This window comes from Columba livia, chromosome 1, assembly GCF_036013475.1.
Source record: "Columba livia isolate bColLiv1 breed racing homer chromosome 1, bColLiv1.pat.W.v2, whole genome shotgun sequence".
Taxonomy (NCBI): Eukaryota; Metazoa; Chordata; class Aves; order Columbiformes; family Columbidae; genus Columba; species Columba livia.
The window spans coordinates 76,165,621-76,190,219 of NC_088602.1; the positions used below are offsets into that span (position 1 = coordinate 76,165,621).

General features: G+C 44.6%; 1 protein-coding gene across 2 annotated transcripts in view; it reads right to left on the reverse strand.

Moving 5' to 3' along the window:
* The window catches only part of LSAMP (limbic system associated membrane protein), a 1,035,828-nt gene that overhangs the window by 827,890 nt on the left and 183,339 nt on the right, over positions 1 to 24,599 (reverse strand). The gene's annotated exons all lie outside the window — the stretch shown is intronic.

Consider the following 24,599-nt stretch of genomic DNA (forward strand, 5'->3'; position numbering starts at 1 on the left):
CAGCTCAGACTCCGGCGCTGGCTCCAGCACCAAACTCGGACAAAGCTCAAGCCCACCATTCCCTCAGACCTCAGAACTGCAAGGGAAGGCTGGAAATTGCCATTCACCCTTCCAGAAATACATCCTAGAGAAAACTTACAGTCTCTGCTGAGGTTTCCCCAATTTTATTCTTTAATTTGGCTGGCATTAGAAACCGAAAAATCTATAAGAATACTACAAAGCATTTACAATTCCATTCTGACTCTGTTTTCTCATCACCTGTTCCTACTAAAAACAGTGTCCTGAACAAAGGATGATGGAATTCAAAGTGAAGAGAGAGAACTGGTGGTTGAGTTCATTTTCTCTCTTGGGGTTCAGTTCAGCTCCTCCTGAAGAAGGTTTTTGTTTGCTTGTTGTATTACCATTTATATGCAGGTCAGCTGAGTGTGCAGGGGGCAGGAAGTGGGGAGGGAATTTCTGCCAATAAATCCTCTTTCACAATTGCTTTGTAGTTTCAGTATTTGCAAACTACTAAACAAATTAAGAATAGAAACAGGAAAAAAAATTAGGTCTTCAGCAGTCATCTGGCATCCTATTTTAAGCCTATTTTTGATGGCATGTCCTCTGACATTTTTTTATAATGTCAGTGACTTTTAAAATTAGAGTTCAATCAACTAATTTTGAGTGCTCTTGTGTATTAAATTTCAACAAGATGAGTCCACTAAAGTAGTTTCAATCTTTTGTTTTGGTTTGGTTGGTTGTTTTTGGTTTTTTTTTTTTCTTTTTTTTTTTATGTGTGTGCTATAAACTGACAAAGTGAATGAAAGGACATTTTGTCCTCTGAAAAACTTCCATCTTTACGTAGCTATAGCCAGGGACCCAGTGAATCCTGTGCATTTCATACTGGGTAAAAAACCCTTAGTTGAGGCTTCACATGGTCTGTCTTCTGGGGAGGGTTTTATTCCTTTGTTTATCTATCTCATAAGGCAAACATCTGTTCAAAATCAGGTAAACTCCAGTTGAAACTTTAACTACAGAATAGCTACAGTCAATTCAGAATAACTTCTCTTGGAAGAATTCATTCACCATAGCCCTTGCACCAATTATTCTCCACATGCAGAAAACTACAAACAACAAATTATTTTACAGAAGGAAACAAATTAAAATTTGCATTGTAACACAAGTAACTTTAAGGTTGGAATGTAAAAAGAGTTTCCATATAAAACAGCATGGAAACAAAAACAGACATTGGTTAGACTTCGTGCATTTGCAGTTTAGTCCTTTTGCACAGCTGTGGCAATGGAAATGGATATTCAAAAGAGAAATCAAAGGAAAAATGTAAAAGTGAAGACACTTGAGAAGCCACCTCTGTTAGAGAAGAGATCTTAATGTGGACCTATATCGACTGTAGGAGTCACCAGATTTAACACAAGAAAATAACACAAACAGGTAATTACTGGTACTGATACGTAAATCAGAGCAGAGCTGCAAGAAGTGGGCTGTTCAACTTCAATGAGCATTAAATGAGAAAAAACAAACGCAAAGCATCCATGAAGTTCATGCAATGTGAGGCAAGCCCGAAGGAATTCAAAAGCCCAAGTAAACAAAACTGCTAACCAGTGACCCAGTGGGAGAAGGGCAGTTATGCAGCAGCTCCAATCCTCTGCCTCTGCAGCTCAGGCAGCACTTACAAATGTTGCTGCTGTACATACATCGACTGGGGGGAGAGACAAGGAGAAGGAAAAAGTGAAAGGGAAACACCATTATGGTAGCAAAAGCTCTAGAGGAGAAAGAGCTGCAGTCCCAAAGAATCTTTTTGGTGATGCAATTTTTCTTAATACCTGGAAATGGGGATTATGCAAGCAGAAGGCGACTTCGGTGATAGTGAACAAGGAATGACAGTGTTAAAACCCAGTGCAAAGAGTAAGAAGTAAAACAGGCATGTAAAAACAAGGAGCTTCAATGAAGCAGACTGCAATGCACGCAGAAAACAGATAGGAAGGCTCTCATGGGAAGTAAGGCTAAAGGAGAAAGGAGGCAAGGAAAGCTGGCAATTCCTCAGCGAAACAATACTGAGACCCAATGCAGAGTGTTCAATATTGCAGCAGATGGGGAGGCAGGACAGAACGAAACAGGAAACCAACCAGACCAAAGCGTGAGCACTTTCTTGAACTGATACAAAGGGACCTCACAGACCGTAGAACAGGCTACTAAGGGGGGGGTATAAGGATGCAGGGATGCAGTCAAAAAGTAATAAGAGATCTTCCCCTTTGTTCACTAGCATTGAGAAAAACAGAAAGAAAAGTGTTAATAGAAAGGGAGAGATGACAGTCTAAAGCAGGGGTGTCAAAATAATTTTCAGTTGGGCCACATCAGCCTTGCAGTTGCTTTCAAAGGGCCAAAGGTAATTTTAGGAGTGTATAAATGTAACTACTCCTACATTTCTTGAGTCCTAAAATTACATTAGTCCCTTTGAAGGCAATTGCAAGGCTGATGTGGGCTCTGGTAAAAACAAGTTTGACACCCCTGGTCCAAAGGCTGAATAATTTCCGGAGGCCAGTTCATTAAGAAGGTCAAATGCAGGTGTCTAACACTATGCTATTAATGTTAATGGCATGAAAGCTCAAGCCGTGGAAGCCCAGAAAAAACCCAGAAGAATATGTTTTCAAGCTGTCTGGTCCTGAGGAACTTCTTCCTTCGAACACCTGGAGAACTGGCTGAAGCAATTTCAGTTCATGGAGAACATGAATAATAGAAAACAGAAAAGATTTTAGAAGTCTTGAAAGGAGAAGCATGATGTCTAGCTTTAAAAAATTATGCTAGGGAATTACAGACCACTCAGTTTAACTTCCATCCCAAGAAAAAATATTGAAACAAATAATCGAACTATATGTAAGAAGCTAAAAGGATAAGTACGCAGAGATGAGTAACAGACCCTGTTGAATTGTCAGAAAGAAATTGTGTCAAGCCAATTTAATTTCTTTGTGTGACAGGTAATGGGCCTTGGGCAAAGGTGACAAGCAATAGATGCCATATATCTTGACTCTTAGTAGGATTTGTGACACCAGTGCCTGTGATATTCTCTTCAGCAATCTCAGAAAACATGGACTAGTAACTACTCAAGGGTAGGTGTAAAACCAGTGGCATAGCCTTACTCAGAGGGCAGCTCTCAGTGGTTTCTGTCAAAAAGGGAAGCTGCAGTGAGTGAGATTCCCCATAGGTCTCTCCCCGAACATTGTCCTCAACCTGGTGTGGAGTATAAATCGGGCTTATAAATCATGTAGATGATACCTTGCTAGGAAGACTGCAAGAATGCCAACAGCTGAGATTAGGATTTAGAAGGATTTTTACAACATGGAGAAGCACTTAAAAACTGAATTAATTTAACAAAGATCAATTAAAGCCTTTAACAAGAATAAACAACTGCATGGGCTCAAGATAAGGGAACAACTAATTAGTCAGAAGTTCTTCAGAAAGAAAATAATCTGAGTTAGGCAGAATGTAGTGATTTGTCAGTTGGACTTATATCAGCAGTATTATAGTATTGTGAAAAAGGCAAATATCATGTAGACATAGGAATCTGGACACATGATATGATCTTTCCACTCTACCAAGTATTGAGTGGCTTTAGCTGGAATACTGTGTCCTGTTTTGGATGTGACACTTTAAGAAAGACGTAGACCCAAGAAGAGAAATCCTAGAGGAGGGCAGACAAGAACAGTTCTAAGTCTATGAAACACCTCTTTCAGGGGTAAATTGAAGTTGGGCTAATCAGTCAGCAGAAGGGAAGACTGGAGGAGGCATGATAAGAATCTTCATGTATATAAAATAATGTTTGCAAAAGAGAACGGAATAATTTGTTGTTCATGTCCACTTCAGACAGAGCAAGGTGTAACTGGCTTGAATTTCAGAAAGATACATGCTAACTGCCAAGCACAATGAAAACTCTATTGGTGAGCATGGTAAAGTACTACAAGTCTGCTTAGAGAGGGTGTGGATTTTCCATTACTGGACAGCTTTCAAAACAATTTGTATGGCAGGAGTGACAGATGTACAGGTGACTGCTTCAAGGCAGAGAGATGGACTCGTGAAGTTTTAAGGACCCTTTCAGTTCTATTTTTAAGCCTATCTGAAAGGGTTCAGGTAAAAGCACTTTGAATGCTGGCATCAACCTTGCTTGCCACTAAAAATGATGTTTGAGAGACTCAATAAAAAAAAAAGAAGCAATGCTTTAGGTGTATTTCCTGAAATGTTTGTTCCCTGCCACTGCTCTGCAAGATGAAATCACCAGAACTTTGCCTTCTGAGCTTCAAAGAGAGACTGTTGTTGCAAGGGTTATATTGGCATCAATTCAAAGACGTTATTTATCAGAAGAAAACTAAAACTTTTATTGCGACTTAAAGCCTGTTAACACTCACACTAATAAAGCCCCAAGCATCTGGGTAACATACTTGTAGAGAGAAAGCATAAGATGATTTAGGTAAAACAAGAGAGACTGTGTGGGATTTAACTTGGATGTGAGATCTCAGATTTCCATTGTGCAGACTGTCTTCGGATATGTTGGTGGGTTAAGAGATGCGCTGAAATCTTAAGGGAATACTTTTAAGCACAATCTTGAAGTAAATTGAATTAAATCACTCCTCTACACACCAAATTTTCACAGGGAGTGCTAACAATAAATACACAAATATCTTTGTAAGGGCTTCATTAAGATCACTTACATTTGAAGTTATTTGTTTTTCAGTCATCTCCAAATGCCACTGATTTTCTATAGCAAAAACTTTCCAACATCTTGACAACCAAGATGGCAAATTCTACTCAAGCAGTTTACTCAGGAGTCTTAAGGATAAATATACCTTACAGAATTACATACTAGTAGAAAACTACTTTAGATGGTAGCAGAGATTGTCCCTGGGACCACAATTCATCCTGAAGGCATCCTCAGGAGAACAGGCCTGAGTTGTAAGTCAGAGCCAGGGACTCCATTTTTAGCAATGCCCTGCCCTGTGCAATCCTCCTGTGCTTCTGGACAGCCCCTTGTAGAAAGGGAAGCATCTGAGCTGCTATGCCCAGCCCCAACCTACCAGCAAGATCAACTCTGAAGGCTGCTGGCACCTAATTGCAAGCTTCCCCGAGTACCCAAAGTGCAACTGTTCCCTAACCTTTCTCTTTGGTGCTCTGGTATGTTTCCAGTATGTCTCCATATTGGTGCATTAGGGGTAATTAATCAGGATCTACATAGCTGGCTTCAAGGTTTTGCAACCACCTGGTAAAGGCCATAGTGATATTTAGTACTTGAACCATGTGGTTGGTGGGAAACAGCTACAGCACCTGATCTGTGCAACAGCTGAACTACAGAGACTGGACAATCTGGTACCAGATCAAACAGGGGGTCAGAAATGTAGGGAAATATGCAGGTGGAAAGGGACTTCCTGAGGTCTCTAGTGCAACCCCCTGCTCAAGACCTGCTCAGCAAGACCAGTGTCATGTCAGACTTCCATCAGAAAGCCATGATGCTTCTTGGCTTTAATTCTCTATATTGGTACATCTCTGCTGTGCTCAGAGTGCTTATTTTTCTGCTTGCTTGTGATACAGGTGCTGTTCTACCTAGAGTGCTAGCTGGCTTGCATACATATTTTGGAATCTGTGAGAGGGAAGGATGGATGAAACAACACAGAAGAAAGAAGGTCCTGTGACTTGCCTGGGATCCCTGAAGTAGTTCCATTTCCCTCCTCTGCCAGAGTTTTCCTCTGTAACCATGGACACCTCACCCACCACCACATCTAATCTAACATCTTACCTATGAGACGGACTTCTATCATAAGCTCCCATTATAGACTAGAAAGAAAGATCACAGGTCCAGAGAGCATTGCATCCCATCCTACATCAGGTATTTAATTTGGGTGGTTTGACCCCTCTCTTGAGTTTCTGAGCCTCCCATGAAAAAGAAGATAACACTGTTGTTTTACAGGGGTATTACATGCATCAATAAAGTAAATACTTTCATATCTGCAGATACTAACCATGATCAAGACCACAGAAGAACAAGAGACAGAAACCTACGGCAAGAATTTTTGCTCTTTCTTACTCATCTCCATCACCAGAGCTGGACAAATTATTTGCAGCAAAAATTTGGCAACTTTTCATTGTGAAATTTTGGCACATAGACATTTTTGATTAATTTGTTCCTTATGCAAATGCATTCAAAACAAAATTGATGAGAACGTATGTCAGCCCATGGACTAAACATAAAACTTTTCCCCATGACTAGAGTAAATTAAAAATTTCAAATATGAAATGAAATGTATTTATTTTTGGCAAAGAAAGGGACAAAACGACAGCATCCTCACACATTTCTATTTGAATAAGTTAAATCACAACGTCCAACCATAACTCTTTCAAGAATTCATATGCTCTTCAAACGCTGGCTAGCAAATCACTTGGTATGACAAAGCAAAGTCAAATAATACTGGTAATTCTCCCTGACTGGATAAGTTCAAGCTGACAGGACTTTTATAAGCACATACATTTTTTCATTGCTTATTTCTGTGATTCTATAATCGTAAACAAAAGTCACCCAAGTAATGTTTCTGAAAGAAAAGTGAACGGAGTAGTGAAAATAAGCCTGGCCAGCATGCAGGGAGAGGGAAGATTGTAGGATCCCATACCGTAGCAAGAAGACCTCTAAAATCCTGCTAGTGCAGCTGCAGGTAGACATACTTGCACAAGGTGCTCTGTGGGGATAGGAGAGCCAGGGGTAACCAGTTGGGGAGCAGTGGTGGCCTGTCAGGTTTGTGACTGAGATTAGAGGCTGCAGGATAAACCCTGCATGAAGAAACGTCCCCCTGCCTGCTGCAGCAAGAATTACTCAGGCTACAGGTTTCATCCTAGCGCTGAAGTAAACCAACTCTGAGCATCGTTCTGCAGGGAGAGGTTGGTACAGGAGCTGCAGCTACCCTAATGCACTGCCATTTCTGGGGAAACAAACATTAGCAAAGGCTTTTTTATGGAATTCATTTACCATAGCTCTTTCTGATGACAGGCTGCTGGGGAGCAGAGTTATGACATCCAGAAACTGACAACAAGAGCAATAAAACCTGACATATATCATGAAAGCCAAGCTATGGTACTATGTGTAATTAACAGAGCGTAATTATTCACCTCGAGAAGGACTTTGATGGATGCCTCATAGTTAATTCTTTTTTCCTGTGTTTCATCTTCTCTCTTTCTTGCAGCCAGGAAAGCTAGCTTGCAATTTTCATTTTTTGCCCTGTTTCTCATCCAAAGATGTTATATCTTTATGGCCTGTGGCCAGGCTTGGACCAATCCCAGGCTTAATACTTTGTCTAACCCTGGAGATGTTTAGTTTCAGGCCTAGCTTTTGGAGCTGCGGGGGCATTATAGTAGCCCGAAATGGACCAGTTAGGTATGTGTATTAAAACTCTGAGCATGCCCAGTTATTACTCAGATGTTTCCAAGATCCTATGCATAAGAGCAATCTCACTTTTCCTAAGAGCACCATGCCTCTCTTCCTTAGTGTCCAGTAAACCCTGACACAAGCTACAGCTGAACAGGAGTGTTTATTTCCCCCAAATTCTTTGAATTGACAAGAAATCTTAACAGAAAAGAGAGCATCAGTAAGAGTTTGAACAGTTGCCCAGTCCCAATAAGATGCAGAGGAGGCGCTTAAAATCTGCAGTACCATCCACACAGTGGGCTCGGTGGTGTTTGTTGGCGTACACTGCTTTTGCATGGGAGGAGAAGTAACTGGGGAGGATTTGGCTCAAGCTCTGAAAATCAGAGGGAGAAGCTGCTGCTATACAAAATGTGATCATTTAAAAACATTGCAACCATGGGTAATGTGATCTGGCTGATGCATTGGGGACTGGATAGAAATTTAAGCTCAGTCACATAAATCTGAAGAGCTCTGCAACCCTTAAATGAAAGAGAAATTCACAGCCTCAAGACAAAATGACCGAAGCCTTATCTAAAGCCCATTGAAGGTGACTAGAATGACTCCACAGCCTTTTGGGGGTGTTGGATCAGGCCCCAGATGGATTCAGGCCCTCTGAAGAAGAGGCTAAGTAATCTTAACCCAGAAACAGAGACCTTTTAAAAGGCAGTGAAATGCACAGTTGGTTTCTGTATGACTCAGTGAAGAATGAGTCTCCATGTTGCATCATTTCAAAAACAGAAAGTTGGAGATGAAGGGAATCTGAAAAAGAAACCAGAAGAGAAATAGAAGTTCCTCTCATAATAACAGCACCCTGGCCACACAATGTGGTTGAGTACACAAGCCCAGACAGACCCCAGATTTTGGCCAAATACACTCTAAATGCAAAGACCAAAAAAAAAAACAAATAACACCACCAAGAGAGTCTGCACATTTAGAGAACAGAGAGGTAACAGCATATATATTTTTGTAGGCACAGAGAGTGCAAAATAAATGGCTCAGACAGGCAATCACAGCTAAACGTTAATGGCACGGCTGTATTCTTTTAAATTGGGTAACTGCAACGTGTTCCAGGGAAAATACTGGGACTTGAAAATGACATAGCCCAAGTCAGTAAAAAGTGATGTATGTTGGAACCACTACGGAATCACAAATCCTCACGTCTCCAAATACCACTTTGATAAACTAGTTATTCCCATGTGATGCCCACTTAGAAAATGGTACTGTTCTCCCTAATGAGTAGGAAAACTGAAATCTCATAATAGGAAAAAAAGCAAGCACTGATTGGTACAGAAGAACAATTTAGAGTTTGAAAGAATTACGTGTTTGTAACTGAGAAGTCAAATATGTTATGGATGTGTATTGATTCACATCACCAAAATGAAGTAATAAAGTCTGTATAGCATATTACCAAAATCACTAAAAAAAAGGACAACTAAGATCATAGCAGAAAAACAAAAACGTTCCAAATATTAGGTATAGTACATACATTTCTGGAAGGAAAAAAAATAGCCCAATCTCTAAGCTAGTGATTTTTAATACACCATTTAGATATGATACACTGAATTTAAGCAAAGGCCGTTTGGTACAAGTTCTGCTCCCGAGGTACTACAAAGAGTAATTGCACAGATCTTTGAGGGATTACGAGGTGACAGACTTTTAATGGATGATGTTTTAATTTGGGTACAGGGAAGTTAACACAAAGAAAGACTTTGGCAAGTATTGCAGGAAACCAGGAAGAAATGTCGACCCAGTACATAAAATACCTGTGGTCTTAAAAACAACACTGTGGTCAGAGGATGGGCAAAGACGGCTTAACTGGGGTTCCAGATAAAATAAATGCAACAGTCGGATGTCTACCTTACAATATAAATTAGATCTACAGAGATTTATGAAGATTATAAACTGTATACCATTATTCATTCCAATTCTAACTAGTGTCAATATGTCCTTAAGGAATTGCTGGAAAAGTAAGCTACCTGGTATTGGAGAGATTAATATGAACAAGGAAATAAACAGTTAAAACCAGTGACACTAATCCAGCAGCTTAAAAATATCATAATGATGTTTTCTGAAAAGCCATAATACGTGCATCTCTTACCTATTTAGACTGAGATTTCTAAGCAGAACAGACAGAAACTATTGCCAGGTTGACAAAGAAGTGCTAGTAATTTTATTTGCTCCTCTAAACTTCCTTCAATCCAGATAAATATGAAAGATATCGAGAAAAGAGACTACAAAGCACTTTGAAGTGGTTGTAAAAAATATTTTGCCTAATTTTCACAGAAACTAAGCATTAGCTTGAATTGGAATTGCAGACAGTAAGCACCTCACAAAATCAGTCCATTTGTCTTTGGCTTCATCTACAACTTCATAGATAAAGCTGATGTTCTTTTACCAGGGAAGAAAATTTCAAAGGCGCAAATTGCTGTTTGATGCCCGGTGTCTAATGCACAGCTATATTCATAGCTGAAAGTTGAAGGTTTAAAAATTTCCTTTATTTTCATTTGGATTGTAATTGGATTTAAAAGTGCATGCCAAACATTGCTATCATGGCAATGAAAAAAAGCATTTATATTCAGTGAACTGTGTTTTCTGATATAATCAAAACACATACAGTAAAAATCACATCAACAATGCTCAAAATGTTGCTATCTGTGGTGCGGGATTCAGCAACTGTATTGCAGTGCTGAAGCAGTCTGAAATAAAGGAGAAAGGGGAAGAAGTTTAATTGCAATGAGGAGGAATTCAGAAAGAAGCATGCAACAATCTGTTTTGGAATTTGGCCAAGACATTGATGTTAACATCCCTGCTTTTATGGCAAATATCATATGATCTGTAATGCCAACACATCATCAGCACCTCATTTTGATGCACTCTGCAAAGGATTACTCCTCCATCCGCATAGGGGGCGGCACGCTGCGGCAGAGCACCCGATCAATCCTGACTCACAGAACTTGCCTCCATGGAGTTCCCATCAGAAAGTTCTCGAGCTTCCCATTTTCAGGCAGCTGACCCCACCTTACACCCTTTAGGCTGGAGAGATCTATCACCATCCTAATATTAGGTGAAATGGCTTCAGGCCATAACGTATCATGTCTCTAGAGGTAAGTGGAGGAAGCAGCAACCAGAGTTTAAAGTTGGCAGCATTCACAAAAAACATGAATTTAGCAGCTTTCAGCAAATGTCCATAACACAGAAGACAGAAAATGTGGTATCTGTCAGACTCCCAGGACTGTGATAACAAGATGTGCAATAAGTCAAGATTGAGTGGATTAGTTCCTCTCTACGTGGAGCCCAGGAATGGTATGTCAGAATAAAACTACCAGACCTGTAGGAAACCTGTAAAGACATAAAGGGTACTGATCATTCGGACTGAAATACACTGGGAGAGCTGGTGTGGGGAGCCCTGTGCTGGGGAAGCTGGGGGTGGCAGTTGCATGGCTGGATGATACTGCCCTGGCAGAGCTTTTCGCTGTGTGGTTGTTTCTAATCAGCTCTATCCATCATTCAGTTTTACACGGTGTGCAGTTTTGTGGCACCTAGGAGAAGAGCAGACATGAGCCCTACAGCCCCAACTCTGCTTTGATATCTGTGGGGCCTTTAGGGAAGTCCCTTCCACAAGTCATCCTATAGGACTGTAATGCACCGAGCAAGCTGAGCTGCTTGGCATGGCCAAGCGAGCAAATTGGTGAGTTGCACTGCTGGCAGCACTGCTGGGCAGCAAACCATGTGCTGAGGACAGAGGTGTGCAGATCCTGCAGCAAGAAGCCACAGCTCACCGCTTCCTTCTGTGACACTGAGTTTTTAATATTTTGTTTCTCTTGTCCACTCATTCCCTGTTACTAAGTCACAGGTTCCTGATGCTCTTTCTGATCTGCATTGAAATGCTATGGCAAGAGCACACAGGTTCAAACGCTCTGCTTTGTGGCCTCCTTCTCACAGCTTTGTTTCCATCTCTGCACGCCCCTTCCCATCTTTTTGCACTCTCTCCCTTTCCTCATTATCTTGGCAAGAGAAGGAAAGGAAATACTGCAGAAATGAAAGATTAGTTTGCTGTATCATAAAGATGAGCTTTGTAATCACTTTCCTTTAAGCAAAGAATTAAAAGATAATAAAAGCCCTAATTAAGGACCTCGTTAGCTTAACTAGATTTTCATATGCAAAGTGATGTTCGCCACGTGCTGCTGCTGTCTGAAAATGCTGCCTGGCCCTACATAGAAAGCACCTGTGCTGACTCCCAACTGCATTTTCCTTCTTCATTTCACTTATCTTTTTTCTTTCCCCCTCCTTTCTCCTCTGTGCCAGGGTCCAGCAGGCTCAGGCTGATGTGACGCTGCTTTGCACTGGGCTCATGTGAGACAGACTTGGCGAACCTTATAAACCATGTGGAAGAAACACATGTGAGACAAAAGGCATGGAAGATAGAGGAGGGCAGGAAAGACTGACAAGAGCTGAGAGCACGCAGGCTCAGCCCATGAGGAAAGCAGAGGAAGAACAGAGGAACCACTCAGGCCAAACTGGTCTGATGGCAGGCAGAGGCTGTCTAGGTGCAGGATACATCTGAGTCCCGCTGAGCATGAGGATGCTTTGAGCAGGTCTGGACTGCCACAGGGCAGAGCTGGAGGGAAGACATGCTGGCTGGGGCTAGCCCTGGTTTTGGTCCTGTATAGAACCTAGCTAAGATTTGGGCAAATATTGCACTAAGGGTCTAGCTTCGTCCTTGACTGGAAACAAAAGCTGGATCCTCAGAAACACTGTGCGAGGGGCTTTCCAGAGCTCAGTTCTGTGTCCCACAAGAACCTTTGTGCAGTCTAGCAGGTGGACAGGTAGCTGTTTGGGGATGCGCTTAATGGAAGCAATTAGGAAATCATTATACCACACTAATGTGAGCAGGTGAATGTACAAAATGACTGCTCGCTGTTGTGTGAGAAAGCAGCCTGGCCTGGTGGAGCGAAGAGCAGTCGGCTGTCTGCAGCACAGCCAGGCAGGCGCAGCCCGGGAGAGGACACGCAGAGCCAGGAGCAGGCATCCGCCCGGCTGGAACAATTTGATAAATTCCTACAGCTGGGAACTCAGCACGAGATGGGAATCGGGATTTTCATCCTCGTTAAAACTGTAATCGGAGCCTCATTCTATTTCGTTTAGACCCTGCTGTGAACGTGAGCAAACACCGCGGGGTGCTGAGCGGGGAGGTCACCCCGGGGTGATGGAGTGGCACGTTGGCCAGAAGCAGCAGGAGGCTGGAGGGAGGGGATGGAGGCAGAGACCGGTGTGGCCTGCACGCATCTTGTGTAGGTATGCAAAGACCCCCGTGGTGAGCTCCCCAGTTTTCAACTGTTTGTTTTAATTTGATAATAAGAAAGAAAACATGCCAGCGTTGAGTAGGGATGGGTTTGAAATGGAGACTTGGTGCTCAGTCTTCATCCTGAGCCTCTCATTGTAAGAGGTGGCAACTCTCACTCCAAACTTGGTGGACCTCAGATCCCTGTCTAAACCCCTCGTGACACAGTCAGTAGCCCCTATCTCAACTTTTAGACAGGGGCAAGATGAAGAGAGACTTGATATAGCACTATGGGATCAGAGACTGGGCCGATCCATTTATTAGCTGAGAAACTTCTTTGCTTAATATAATTGATTCTTGCCTTTCCTCTACAAAACACGGGAATGGCTTGATATGGGGGTGAGGGAAGGTGGGATTCATCTAGTTTGAGAACAGAGGTGAAGAGCTATAAACCAGATCCAGCCATTGCATCCAGCACCCAGACACCAACTCCTGGCTGGTCCCATCTCCAATCATTAGATGTACTTGTGCAGAAGAGGAAATTGCCAATGTGCCTTAAATATAGTTTAAAAATAATCAGCACTAATCAAAGCACAGGCTGAGAGTGAGGCAATTTGTTAGTGAGGGTCAGGCAAACTACCTTAATTTGGCCTTCCACCACTTCCCATCTCGTGGGCCAACAAGTGTATCACGACTATTAGAACAACTTCACCGAACGTTACAATTACTCATGTCAAATGAAAACGTAGTGCACTTAACGCGCATGCTGGCTCCCCGCTGCTACTGCTGATGATTATTGCTATTAGAGCATGACCAAACAGTCATTCAAATATAAACAGCAGATTTGTTTTGATGGTGTTCGTGGCCCATTTTATTCGCTTGCTGTGAACATTAACACAAATGGCTTTGGTTTGCAAGACCGTCCCCGGGGAGAGAAACAAAGTCAGGAGTACTGTTGTGCTGACTGTGTATCAGCTAAACTATCTGCATTGGAAGATTTTGCATGGCTCTCTGGAAAACTTGACAGCCACCTCATCAGAGAGAAAAAGCAGAGCTATGCAAGTCCGAGTGCTGGTTGCACAAGATGAGCAGACAGTACCTGAACAAAAAATCATGGCAATCCACTGATGGGCAAATCTCACAGAAGCACATTCCTGCCAACCATTCAGTAAACACAGGAATGACAGCTACATCAAAACGAGATATCCACCTCATTCACAAGAGTGCGTGATCCAAAGCCTACTAAAGGAAAAGGTATCTTTCCGTAGACTTAAATGGTTTGTGTGTTACAGAGTAACACATGGGGCTAAATTCACTAAAAGCTCTGCTTGCTGTGAAAAGATTACTTGATTAAGAAGATTAATTATCATTATTGCTTTCACATCTATATTGCCCTTTAGTGGAATTCCTTATCTCTGCATCAGTTTCCAAGATGGGAGCTCTGTTGCTCTCTCCATCTTTTCTGAGCTGCTTACTTCAAGCAGGTTTTGCCTCGTAAAGATCAGAGCTAATCCTAATGGCCACTGATGCGATTACGTTGCGCAGCTTACTGCAGAAACTCTCCTTTGCAAACGGATGGATGTAGAAGGTGGCAATCCTGAGATGCCAGGGATCCAAGTAATTACCTGACTGCACCAAGGCCATGACTCTTGCCAGCTGCTTTGATAAGAAGCTCCCGTTTATCTCTTCCATAGAAGCACATACGCACGCTGAGGAAAGGCTAAGACTCTTGCACATTCCAGAACTGACTTTGAGGACAGGCCACAGTCTCCCAGCTTGCATTAATTCTGATGGGTTTGTGAGAGGTGTCAGCCTCCTCTGAGGAGTGCAGTGCTCTGAAGGGAGCTGCTGGCTGGTGCAGAGCGGACAGCTTAAGGGCCTGAGTCAGGAAAATTACTAAGAATGCAGGAAATGTACTCAGCACATGTTCTTCGAAAGCCTTTTCAGTGGAGGGTTAGATACAGGATAATAATATCTCTAGTATATAAAAGGCAGGCGTACTGCAGAAAAGTGCTGGTTTAGGCATGAATATGAAGCTCTGAGGAGTCATACCCAGGTCGATTTCTAGTACTAGTTCCAAGGAAAGGTTACCTGTAGGACATGCAAGAGCTAAGGAACTTTGGACTTGTGCTTACACTTGTTTGGGTGTTTCCTCACACAGCAAAGAATATTAAGTTTCCTCAGGCCATGGTATAGATGACTGAGAAGAAATGTGACATCGAAACACAAACCCATGAGCATCATGTATCAAGTGAATAAGAAAGATCATGTATCAAGTGAATAAGAAAGATCTTTCACCATCTCTTCCAGTAGAAACAATGGGAATCCAGTGTGGTGGACAGGTGATGAGCAAATGCAAACTAAAGCGTGTGGAGTAGGGTTCAGCTGTGGAACTCGCTGCCACAGGACATTGCAGGAACCCAAAGAGCCATGAGACAAATTCACAAGGAACTACCAAGCACAGAGCAAACACAGCTGGCTCAGGAAGTCCCTGTGCTGCAAAACACTGGCAGCTCAGAGACTGTAACAGAGCAGTATCATTATATACTTATACCACTCTTACATTTTTCTCTTGGCATCCGCTATAGGTCACTGATAGAAACATATGGGGGAAAGGCAGCTAGACAGATCCTTGGTTCTGCCTGGTATGTCAGTTCTTATGTTACTGACTAATTGGGTGAGCTGTACAGCTCAGATCCTTAAGCAGGAAGTTAGGCATGTCTGTGCTTAGAGAGCTATGAAATGACGTGTTTCTTTTTATTTCTCTTGTCATTTTTTTTTTTTTTTTTTGGTCAATTGTGTTTCATTATGTTTCCTATTCCAGGGGCCCCAAAGACCATCCCAAAGAGTGGAGCAGGAGGTCCTGGCAAAGTCTGAGCAGAAACAGAGAGTGACATCTACACATGACCCACATATGGTGTGATGAGGAGACATCATCACATACATCTACTCCAACTTGCTGTTTACTTGCAGGAGAGGTGTGTGAGCAGCAATACTGTTCTAAGTAAATCCAGGACCTGAAAGTGCCAGTATAGCACGGCAAGGTACTCTGAGGATGATCTTCCTATATGTCAGTGTGAGCGTAAGATAGTACAGGCATCCATAGCAAGTGCAAACATGAGATAAACACGTGGAGGTGCACAGGTATCTACAAAAGGAAGAGGGAAGAGAGAGAAGTACATCTGCAAACATTTTTTACAGTTCACGTATTTATAGTGTTTATCAGAATCTATCCATCCACACACTCTACAGGAAAGTGCAGCCTGCATGGCAGTGGTTTGTCTGAAATCAGGTGTGTGCAAGTATCTTCCAGGACTGTGCTAAGGTGTATGCACACCAACATACAAATTAAGCAAGTGGCAGACGACAGCATAAGGGTAAAAGGGCATTTGATGGGGAGACATGGGGGAAGGGTGCAACGTCACTCCTCAGGTGGAGCGGAGGAGGATCTGAGGTGCAATCCTCAAGGAGGCTTTTCCTATTCAGGCACTGAAATTCATTGCTCACAGAAACACTTTGATTTTGAAGGGAGGTATTTCAGGCATGCAGAAGAGGAAGGCATCTGTCCCACTCAGAGAGCAAAGAGCTGAGCAGCTGAAAATACTTGTGTCAAATCCTCACTTAGGCATCTCTTCCTCCTCCAGCCCTTGTTTTCCCTTCCCCCCCCCACTTCCCCATTCATTTCTCATTCTGTATCTCTTCAGAACTAGGCCCTTCTCCTGATTAATATTTCAAACCCATTGATAGTTTGCGCTGGCTTAGACAAACTAATCATCATTAGCACTTCAAAAACCTGTCCAGCTTTCCCTCCCAGAGTCACAGGTGCCACACTCAGCTGCTTGGGGAAAAAATACGGCAGCCACAACAGGCTTTCTTGGCAAGGTCATCACGATGTACCAGCTCCCAGCTCTGTCAGGCAGGGAGATTTAAGTCCCTGGATGCTGGTGTTCCCCAGATCCAGGCAGCAGATAAAGCATGAGGCCATCTAGCAGGAGGGCAGAAGGCTGCAGGCATCTTCTCCTCTTCCAGGTCTTACAGCAAAGTGCTCTAGCTCACGGAAGCCTGTGCTGGAAGCACTTCTCACTTTCCAGGAAAAGCAGAATCGATGTGCTGGAGATGGCTGTTTTCTTCCAGCCTGGCTGAGCTGGAGAGATGTTAATTGCTAGGGTTCGACTAGAATTTGCTGGGCCTGGTGTGGACATAATCTGCATACAGAAGGCTAGGTGCTTTTCCCTGTATCTCATGTGTTTATAGAGCAGGAAGATGCAGAAAATTAATAAATGATCCAGGGAGACCTGGGAATCATGCAAGAACAGGTGAAGACCATATATAAATGCAGACTAATGAGAGGAAAAGAGTGATGGGCTGGAAGATGCTCTCTGTGACACCTAGATACAAGTCTGAGACCGGACTGACAGGAACGCTGGGGTGTGCTTCCTTATCTTTTTCCTGGATGTACCAAACCCCTACCCATCAGGCAGAATCATCCCACACACCACCTATTTTCAAGGAAAGACATTGTGATTCTACAGTGGGGATTAGCTGGTATTCAACATTGCTGTGGGAATGAAGGCTGCAAAGGTGTGGAAGAGATTTCCACCTCACTTCAGCTAATGCCAGCCTGGCCCTGGAGTGAGCTCAGGACCACTCCAGAGACAAAACCTTCCTGACAGTGGCTGAAAAGAAGCAGTTTTGCCCAGCAGACCTGATTTTCAGCTGGGATGGAAGCAAAGGGGTCAACATGACTCTCAACATGACTCCTCCTAGGTTTATGTCTTGGATTCTCTTTTTGGTCAGACTGATATTAAAATAATGACTGGGCAATGACCGGGAAAAAAAGATCGCTGGACTTACTGTACCTTGGGTGGCTCCCTCGGTTCTCATATATTATGCTTGTGAAATGCACATCCAGGAGGAGGAGATCTAAAATGCTGCTGAGCTTATGTGCATCAGGGTTGCTTTGGAAATGCAGCCACCTGTCGTGTAGCTGCTTTGCAGCATATACCGAGCTCACACAGAGGTCACAATGGGCTGAAAGGGATTATTTATAAGGTGACTAAAACCTTCTGACTGAAGCCCAGAACTAATGCTGAATGGCAAAATGACAGAAGAAAAAACTGTCGCCTGCCTCTGGAACCCAGGCCATAGGAATGCAAGAATCATCCAGGCAGGCTGGTGAGGAGATGTCACATACCTGGAAAACTGCCTAGCACTGAGGTTCACCCCAGATTCCCTCTTCTCCCAGCACTCCTCTTTAGCTACACTCTAGTGCTCTAAACCCCTCTTCCATCAAGCATCCCAAGCAATCTGATCAGCCACAGCACCTGTATCTATCCTTCTCCAAAGAAATCTGTGCATAAACCAGGAGTGGAACGCATTCTACCTTGCCTCCCTACAGACATTTTGGAGTTAACCTGTTCTGGCCTCTTCAGAGGCTCTGCCACTGGGTTGGTTTTGGCACAGAGTCCCCACATGCTCTGGAAGGTGCATGTGGCTGTGATGAGCTTGCCTCCATGGCTTGAGAAATCAGTTACAAGGGCAGATCAGTTCCAGAGAAGGCGATATAACATTTCCAGTCCTTTTGCACAAGCTCACTTCATTATATGACACCACTACTTCTCACCAGAATAAAAAAAAAAAAATTAAAAAAGAAAAGATTGCCTGCACAGCTCCCCATCCTCTGCTGCACAGGACATATATAAGCAACTCTACGGCACACCTCTTTCTGCCCTACCAGCTTTCCTGAGATCCTCCCCCCCATCTAACAGTTATTTTGATGAACATGCTAGGATGAGTCCCAGCTCATAATTTTGCATGGCTGTCACCTGGCAGCAACTTTGCTTGCCTATGAGATACAAGGGGATAGGGTAGGAGGTCAGTGCAACAACAGATGTTACTTTAGAGACTCCACATTCTTCCTGCTATCTACCAGGAGACTGGGCCTGTGGGAACATCCTGTTTCCATGTTCCTGTGAGGCCAGTACTCAGGTACTGACAGTGTTTAAGGCAGCAGCAGAGTTTCACAAGTGAATCTGTGGGCAAAAGCATCTTTCCATCTTCCAAGGTCTGCTCAGCCACTGACAGTCACCCCTCAGCTATGTGACTCCCTTGCTCCTGCAAATATTCACTCCATCCCACACCCCCGCCAGCTTTCCTCCCCCAGCCTGCTATCTTCTGACCTGAAAATAAAATACCCTTGTTTATGACACAATTGTCTGGCTTTAAAGCTGAGCACCCCGCAGGCTTCGGTCAAAATCTCTGGCCTCCCTGCCTATGACCAGCAAGAGGCTGGGGGAGCTGCCAGTGGCTGCAATAGCATCTGTACAGCCAAAAGCACCAGGCTCGGCAACGCAGAGCCGGCCCGCGGCAGCAGCTCGGGACTGTTGCAGGATGCTGACAGAAGGGGGCAAAATCCATCTGCAGTCAGAGCTTCTTCCCTGCTTTTGCTTCCCTTGCTTTCTCTCCCCCTGTCATCCCTTCAGACCCGATCCCTTTTACAGCCTTCAGCCGGGCTGGCTGCCCCTGCAGAGGGGGCACTTTCACACCCCTCAGAAGGGGTGGCTGACAGGGCAGCCTGCAGCCTGGTCTGGGGTGCTCCCCTGGTCTGCACCCCAAGACACAACAGCCTCGCAGCCAGGCCACATCATCTAACCCGTCCCACTTGCCTCCATGGACTTGGAGTGACCTAGGACAAGAGGGTCACTGGCCGACAGATACCCAGATAAGAGTTTGCAGGTGGATGCTGCGGGCAATGGCAGACTGAGCCTGAATACTAAGTTGCTGCATAACTATTGCTGAGGTGGCCATCAGTGCTGAGAGCAGCAGAAAAGCTGAGAGAACTGCAAGAAATGTCCCCAAGAATGGGTGAGAGAAATGGGGTAACAGGGATGATAGGCTTCCTTCCATGCAGTGGACATTTGGGGTCAGATTTTCCTTCATCTTGCACCTTCTGTGGTTTGAGACAGGGTGGCAGAGTCCCGCTGCACCCAGTGCTGGGCAGTGGCCCCCAGATGGACCCATCCATCTACAAGATTTGGGGCAGGAAACAGCGAAAGTGTTTTTGGGAAACAGAGAGCACAACAACTTTCCAAATGATTGTGTGTTGCTTTAAATCCTTCGCCATGCTATTTCTGGGGTCAGCTTTCACCTTTAGGAAAGCCCCAGTGTGGTGGACACCCTCACTTCTCAGGGCCATGTGGAGTTTCAGTTCCCTGTGAGCTGGTAATCTAGGGATGCTGTGGGGTGACCTCTGCCAATTAAGAAAGCCTGGAAAAATGGGAACGGGAAAGGCATAAGAAAGCAGGCAATTCCTCTCAAACAGTATTACGCACACCACACCCCCCCCTTTTTTTTCCTGCAAGTAAGCAACATTTTTTCCTCTCTTCCTCAGCTGGCTTGGTGACTTCTATTCCTGTATACGTCAGTGAATCCCTTCTCCTTACATCATCTGACGTGCCTACAGCCAACTCCTGTGAATTTCCTGTACGTCTTACTGTAGCTGGCAGCTGCCCTTAAAGCCGCTCAGCTAGCAGACTCGCATCGTGGACCAGGAAAGATTTTGCTTCCCTGGTTTCTAGATTTTGTGTTTGAGGAGGTCAGTGGGAGGAAGGAATGGAAAATGGGTACCTCCCTAAGCCCCAGCCTGGCTTCACTACTTCTTTTACACCTGTGGCATGGCAAAGAATGTGAGAAATTATTATTCTTATCTCCAGTTCCTGAGTTGTAGCCCCATCCCCATGCAACACAGGATGTTTCAGGGGCTGCTACTTACAGCAGCAGTGGGATTGCTTTCCGTTCAGCTGCCAGCAAAGTGTGGCCACCTCCGGGGACCCCCGACAGCAGCTGCGCAGCAGCCTCAGCACCACCTAGGAGAGCAGGTGAGGAACTGCTCGGTGTCTAAGGGAGGTGGCCAAGGTAGGTAGGATGAACCGATAACCCACCTTGCACCAGGGTCATAACCTCTAGCCATAGCAGATCTGCTGTGGAGTCTTGAATGACTGCTGATAGGCAAGGTCTCAGTTCCAAGATCTCCAGTCTGCAGCACCCACCAAATGTCAGCCCCTGGGGGCCAGCCAGTCACCAGTCCACAGGAAAACCTGGCTGTGATCTCTCCTTCTCTCTCTAGCAGCTCTGAGGTTCTGATCAGGGTGACGGAGGGGTTGTCTTATGCAGGACTAGGAGTTGGACTCAATGATCCTTATGAGTACCTTCCGACTCAGAACATTCTATGATTTTATGATTCTAGGGCATATTTCTGCCTGTGCCTTGTGACAATCCCCCCTTGAAGCTCTCAGGCTGGGCAGGAAAGATGTTGACAGAGATGCTGCTAGATGAAATAGCCAACACAACAAGCTGGGAAGGCCTTAAATCATCCCTGCCATGAAGCCTTCTCCTTTACAAGCCTATACTGTGGTTGGGAGCCCTTGTATTAAGGTACCTTAACAAGCCTGGACGGAGGAGCTGGAGGGAGGGAGGAGAAAGGCACAGAACAAGATCAGTCTCCAGTTTTGCTGGAAATGAAGGACTTTTATGCTCTTGTGCCCAGATCCTGATGGCATCCCCCCATGACACACACTCTGTATGCAGACATGTGCATAAGAAGAGATGTGTGTGTTCAAGCTTAACAGAAAGCTGACCTGAGGGCTTTTTTGTTTCTTGCACATGGGATGGGCTGGAGCAGGCAGATTTTGCACACTTCGCTAATGTGGTCTGCGGCCCATTTCTGATGATCTGAATTTTTCCTCCCTTTAAAAAGGTTCCCTGAGCAGAGAGCAGCCTCCGTGTAAAACATCCATTCACAGCATTTATAGTAGCCAGAGAAGGCAAAACATTTTATACCTTATAACTGGAAAAACCTACAGGGGAAGAGTTGTATTCTCCCCTGAGGAGACCTAAAGAGGGAAAGAAAAGGTACTGGGCTGGTACTGGCATTATTTTCCTTGCCCCACAGACCAGCCTGCATGCTGGCATTATAGCGGTGGGCAGTATGTGGCACAGCACCACTCTGTGTCTGAGGCCAGCATGCTTACATCGTAAAGACTTGGCAAGTGTCTTGTTGGCCAAAATGTGTAAGGATAATTTCCTAAGTTCCTTGTAAATAGATACATACAACTGTGTTTATCACAAATCTGTGATTCCTGCTGTGCCTTACTGAAGGGATTAAGTTGCTAGTCACTCTTTAGTCTTATTCACAACTATGCAGATATCAGAAAGGATCTATGGATTAAACTGGTGGTTTGGGGGATGCTTTTTTCCCCTCATTACCAAGGAAAAAGAACCTCACTTTTCATTTAGACCTTAGTTGGCTATCGTGCTGAGAAACTGCACGTCTCTTTCCTGGACCTCTGTGGTAAACAGGAGGAAGAGATGGCAAAAACCTTTTTTTTCTGTCTGAGAGAGAGGAAAACTGACCTGGAGTCACACAGGAATTAGAGCAACGGAGGAGGGAAAGGCTATTTTTATCAAGTCGCTTTTTCTGAGGCAAGAACATTTTAAGCTGTTAGTCCCCATTTGTCTCTAAATCCTCTGAGGAGCTGGCAACGAATGGCAGGGCCTGACCTCCAAAAAGAAGTAAGAACAATTAAGAGTGGAACAAATCCAGGGTTATCCAGGAATTTTGCAGCAGTTGCAGTGTGGCACACCAAGCCCTCCTGAACTTCACAGAGGGGTGAGGACAGGACCCTTGTTGCCCTGTTTGCAGCTCTCCTGTCACCTGAATAGAAGGAGATGCTGTACCAGCCATTGGCTGTAGAAGAACTGTAACAGAGGCTTGACGCACCACAGCTGTGTCCAAGGGAAGGGGAGGGAGAGATGAACGATGCTAGGTGATGAAAGACTGGTTATGTTAGGATGGCTGTCTAAAACACTTCAAAGAAATTAAAGAAAGGAGAAATTAAGAAAGATGTTGAACTGTAAGCCTAATTAGAGTAGCAGTGTAGTTATAATCATCATAGCCTAAGGATACAATTAGATGTATCTAGAGAGGAAGGCTGATCTTGTTGTTATAACACAAAGGTAGGGGACAGGATAGCATGTGTTGCAGTTTGGTGCTGCCTCCAGGTTGTCTCTGATGTGTTGCAGTTACTCCTTGTGATTCCAGTGGGAAAGCTCCAGTGTCTCCACATCCTAGTTTCAATGTTTCCAAATATTTTTAAACTAGTCTGAGGAATTCCCAAGCTGAGGCATTTTTATGGCATCCAACCACTGGGATTCCCTTTAGTACACCCTGGACTTGTAAGTGGAGATCTCAGAGCAAAAACTGCTGAGTGAAAGCAAAACTGTTTGCCAAAAAGAGCCAGGAGCTAAAAAACAACCAAGGGAGATGCCCTAAATTAGCATGAAACACCCAAACCAGTTGCTTTCTAGTCTCATGTAATCACATCTCAGTATTGCAGAAGAGATGCTAAAACAAATGCAGCTCTTCACTTTGATATTGCAGACTGATATTCCTAATCAAACTGACTTTGGTGACCCTCAGTCCGGTCCTCAATAAAACAAGCAAACGTGTCACAGTGCACAGGCATCATTCACAACACGAGTCTGTTTGTCAGTGTCTCTTTGCCCAGTGTTACCACTCTCTTCACTCTGCATTCGTTGGAAAGAGTTGTGACAGCAGGAATAAGAGGAGATAAATAGGAGATTGAGGCTGACACAAGCGATGTCTCTAGAAACCTTAGCAGGCAGGCGCAGGCAGCTCAGCCCACCCTGTGTGCAGCATTCACCCAGGGTGCAGCACCAGACCCTAACCAGCAGCAAGAAGCCCCATCCATCAAGCCCCATCCAGCAAACCTCAGCCCATATTTGGTACTGACCTAGCAGAGTCCTCTGTACCTCCATCAGCAACTGCCCAGGGGAGATCATACTTCTTTCTCTCCAACAGCACTGGCACTTTTCTAGCATGTGGAAAAAAGCAGTCAAGGGATGCCAGGGGGTGTGCTGGCAGAGCCTCACTGCAGAGCGTGGAAGGAGAGGTGTCTGCCTTGGTGACACCTGAGGAAAATGAAGTCCTGTAGCTTACATGGACATGAGCCCAAGGCTTCTCAGGGAAACATTCAGGCACATCATTGATACATCCTGACAGATGACCTGCCTCAAACAACAGATGCCACCCAGCAATCCAGGCCAGTAACGGGATGTGGATCAGCACCATCACCTGCTACCTGGACATGGGCAGAGATCCCTCAGGGGCCCTAGACTTCGTGTCACTCCTGAGGGGTCTTGGCAAAAGACAGTATTTACCATGCCATTTATGTGCCAGCTCTTCATTGTCCATGGCATGAAATGACTGACATGCTGGTGTACAAAGGTACAAAAGGACAGATTGATTTATCGATCAAGGAAAGACACAGTCTCCTTGACAGAGATGCGCTGTCAAATGACGGCAGGACATGCTGCTAAAAGCCCTCCAGATTGATTACTTTACCTGCCACCTGATTCTTCATTGCCCAGGGCTCTGGCAGGTGAAGAGCATGGGGAGATTTACATGTTACCGGGAGTCAGGATGGGAAAGCGCACAGGAATGAAAGCACCAGGGGTCTGCCTAGTACACAACGTCCCCCCGCTCCCTGGCCTGCTGGGGGACTGGGAAGGTCCCTGAGCCCATGGGCCAGCCAAAGTGGCAGGAAGACCAGCAAAACCTTGCTGTGCAGCCAACTGAAAGCAGCACCGTGGCAGGTAACACCCGCACATCCTGAAATGCTGCCATTTCCCTTCCCCATCTGTTCCCTTCTGTATCATTACACCAGCCAGTCTGTATGATTATATGGCCTGTGCCTGCCCCAGGGATGTTTGAGAGCACAGCCAGGCACCTGGCCCAGCACTACTGTCAAACCCCAGTGCGCAACAGCCCCAGCACCAGCCATGCAGGCACTTAGCCCACTGCAA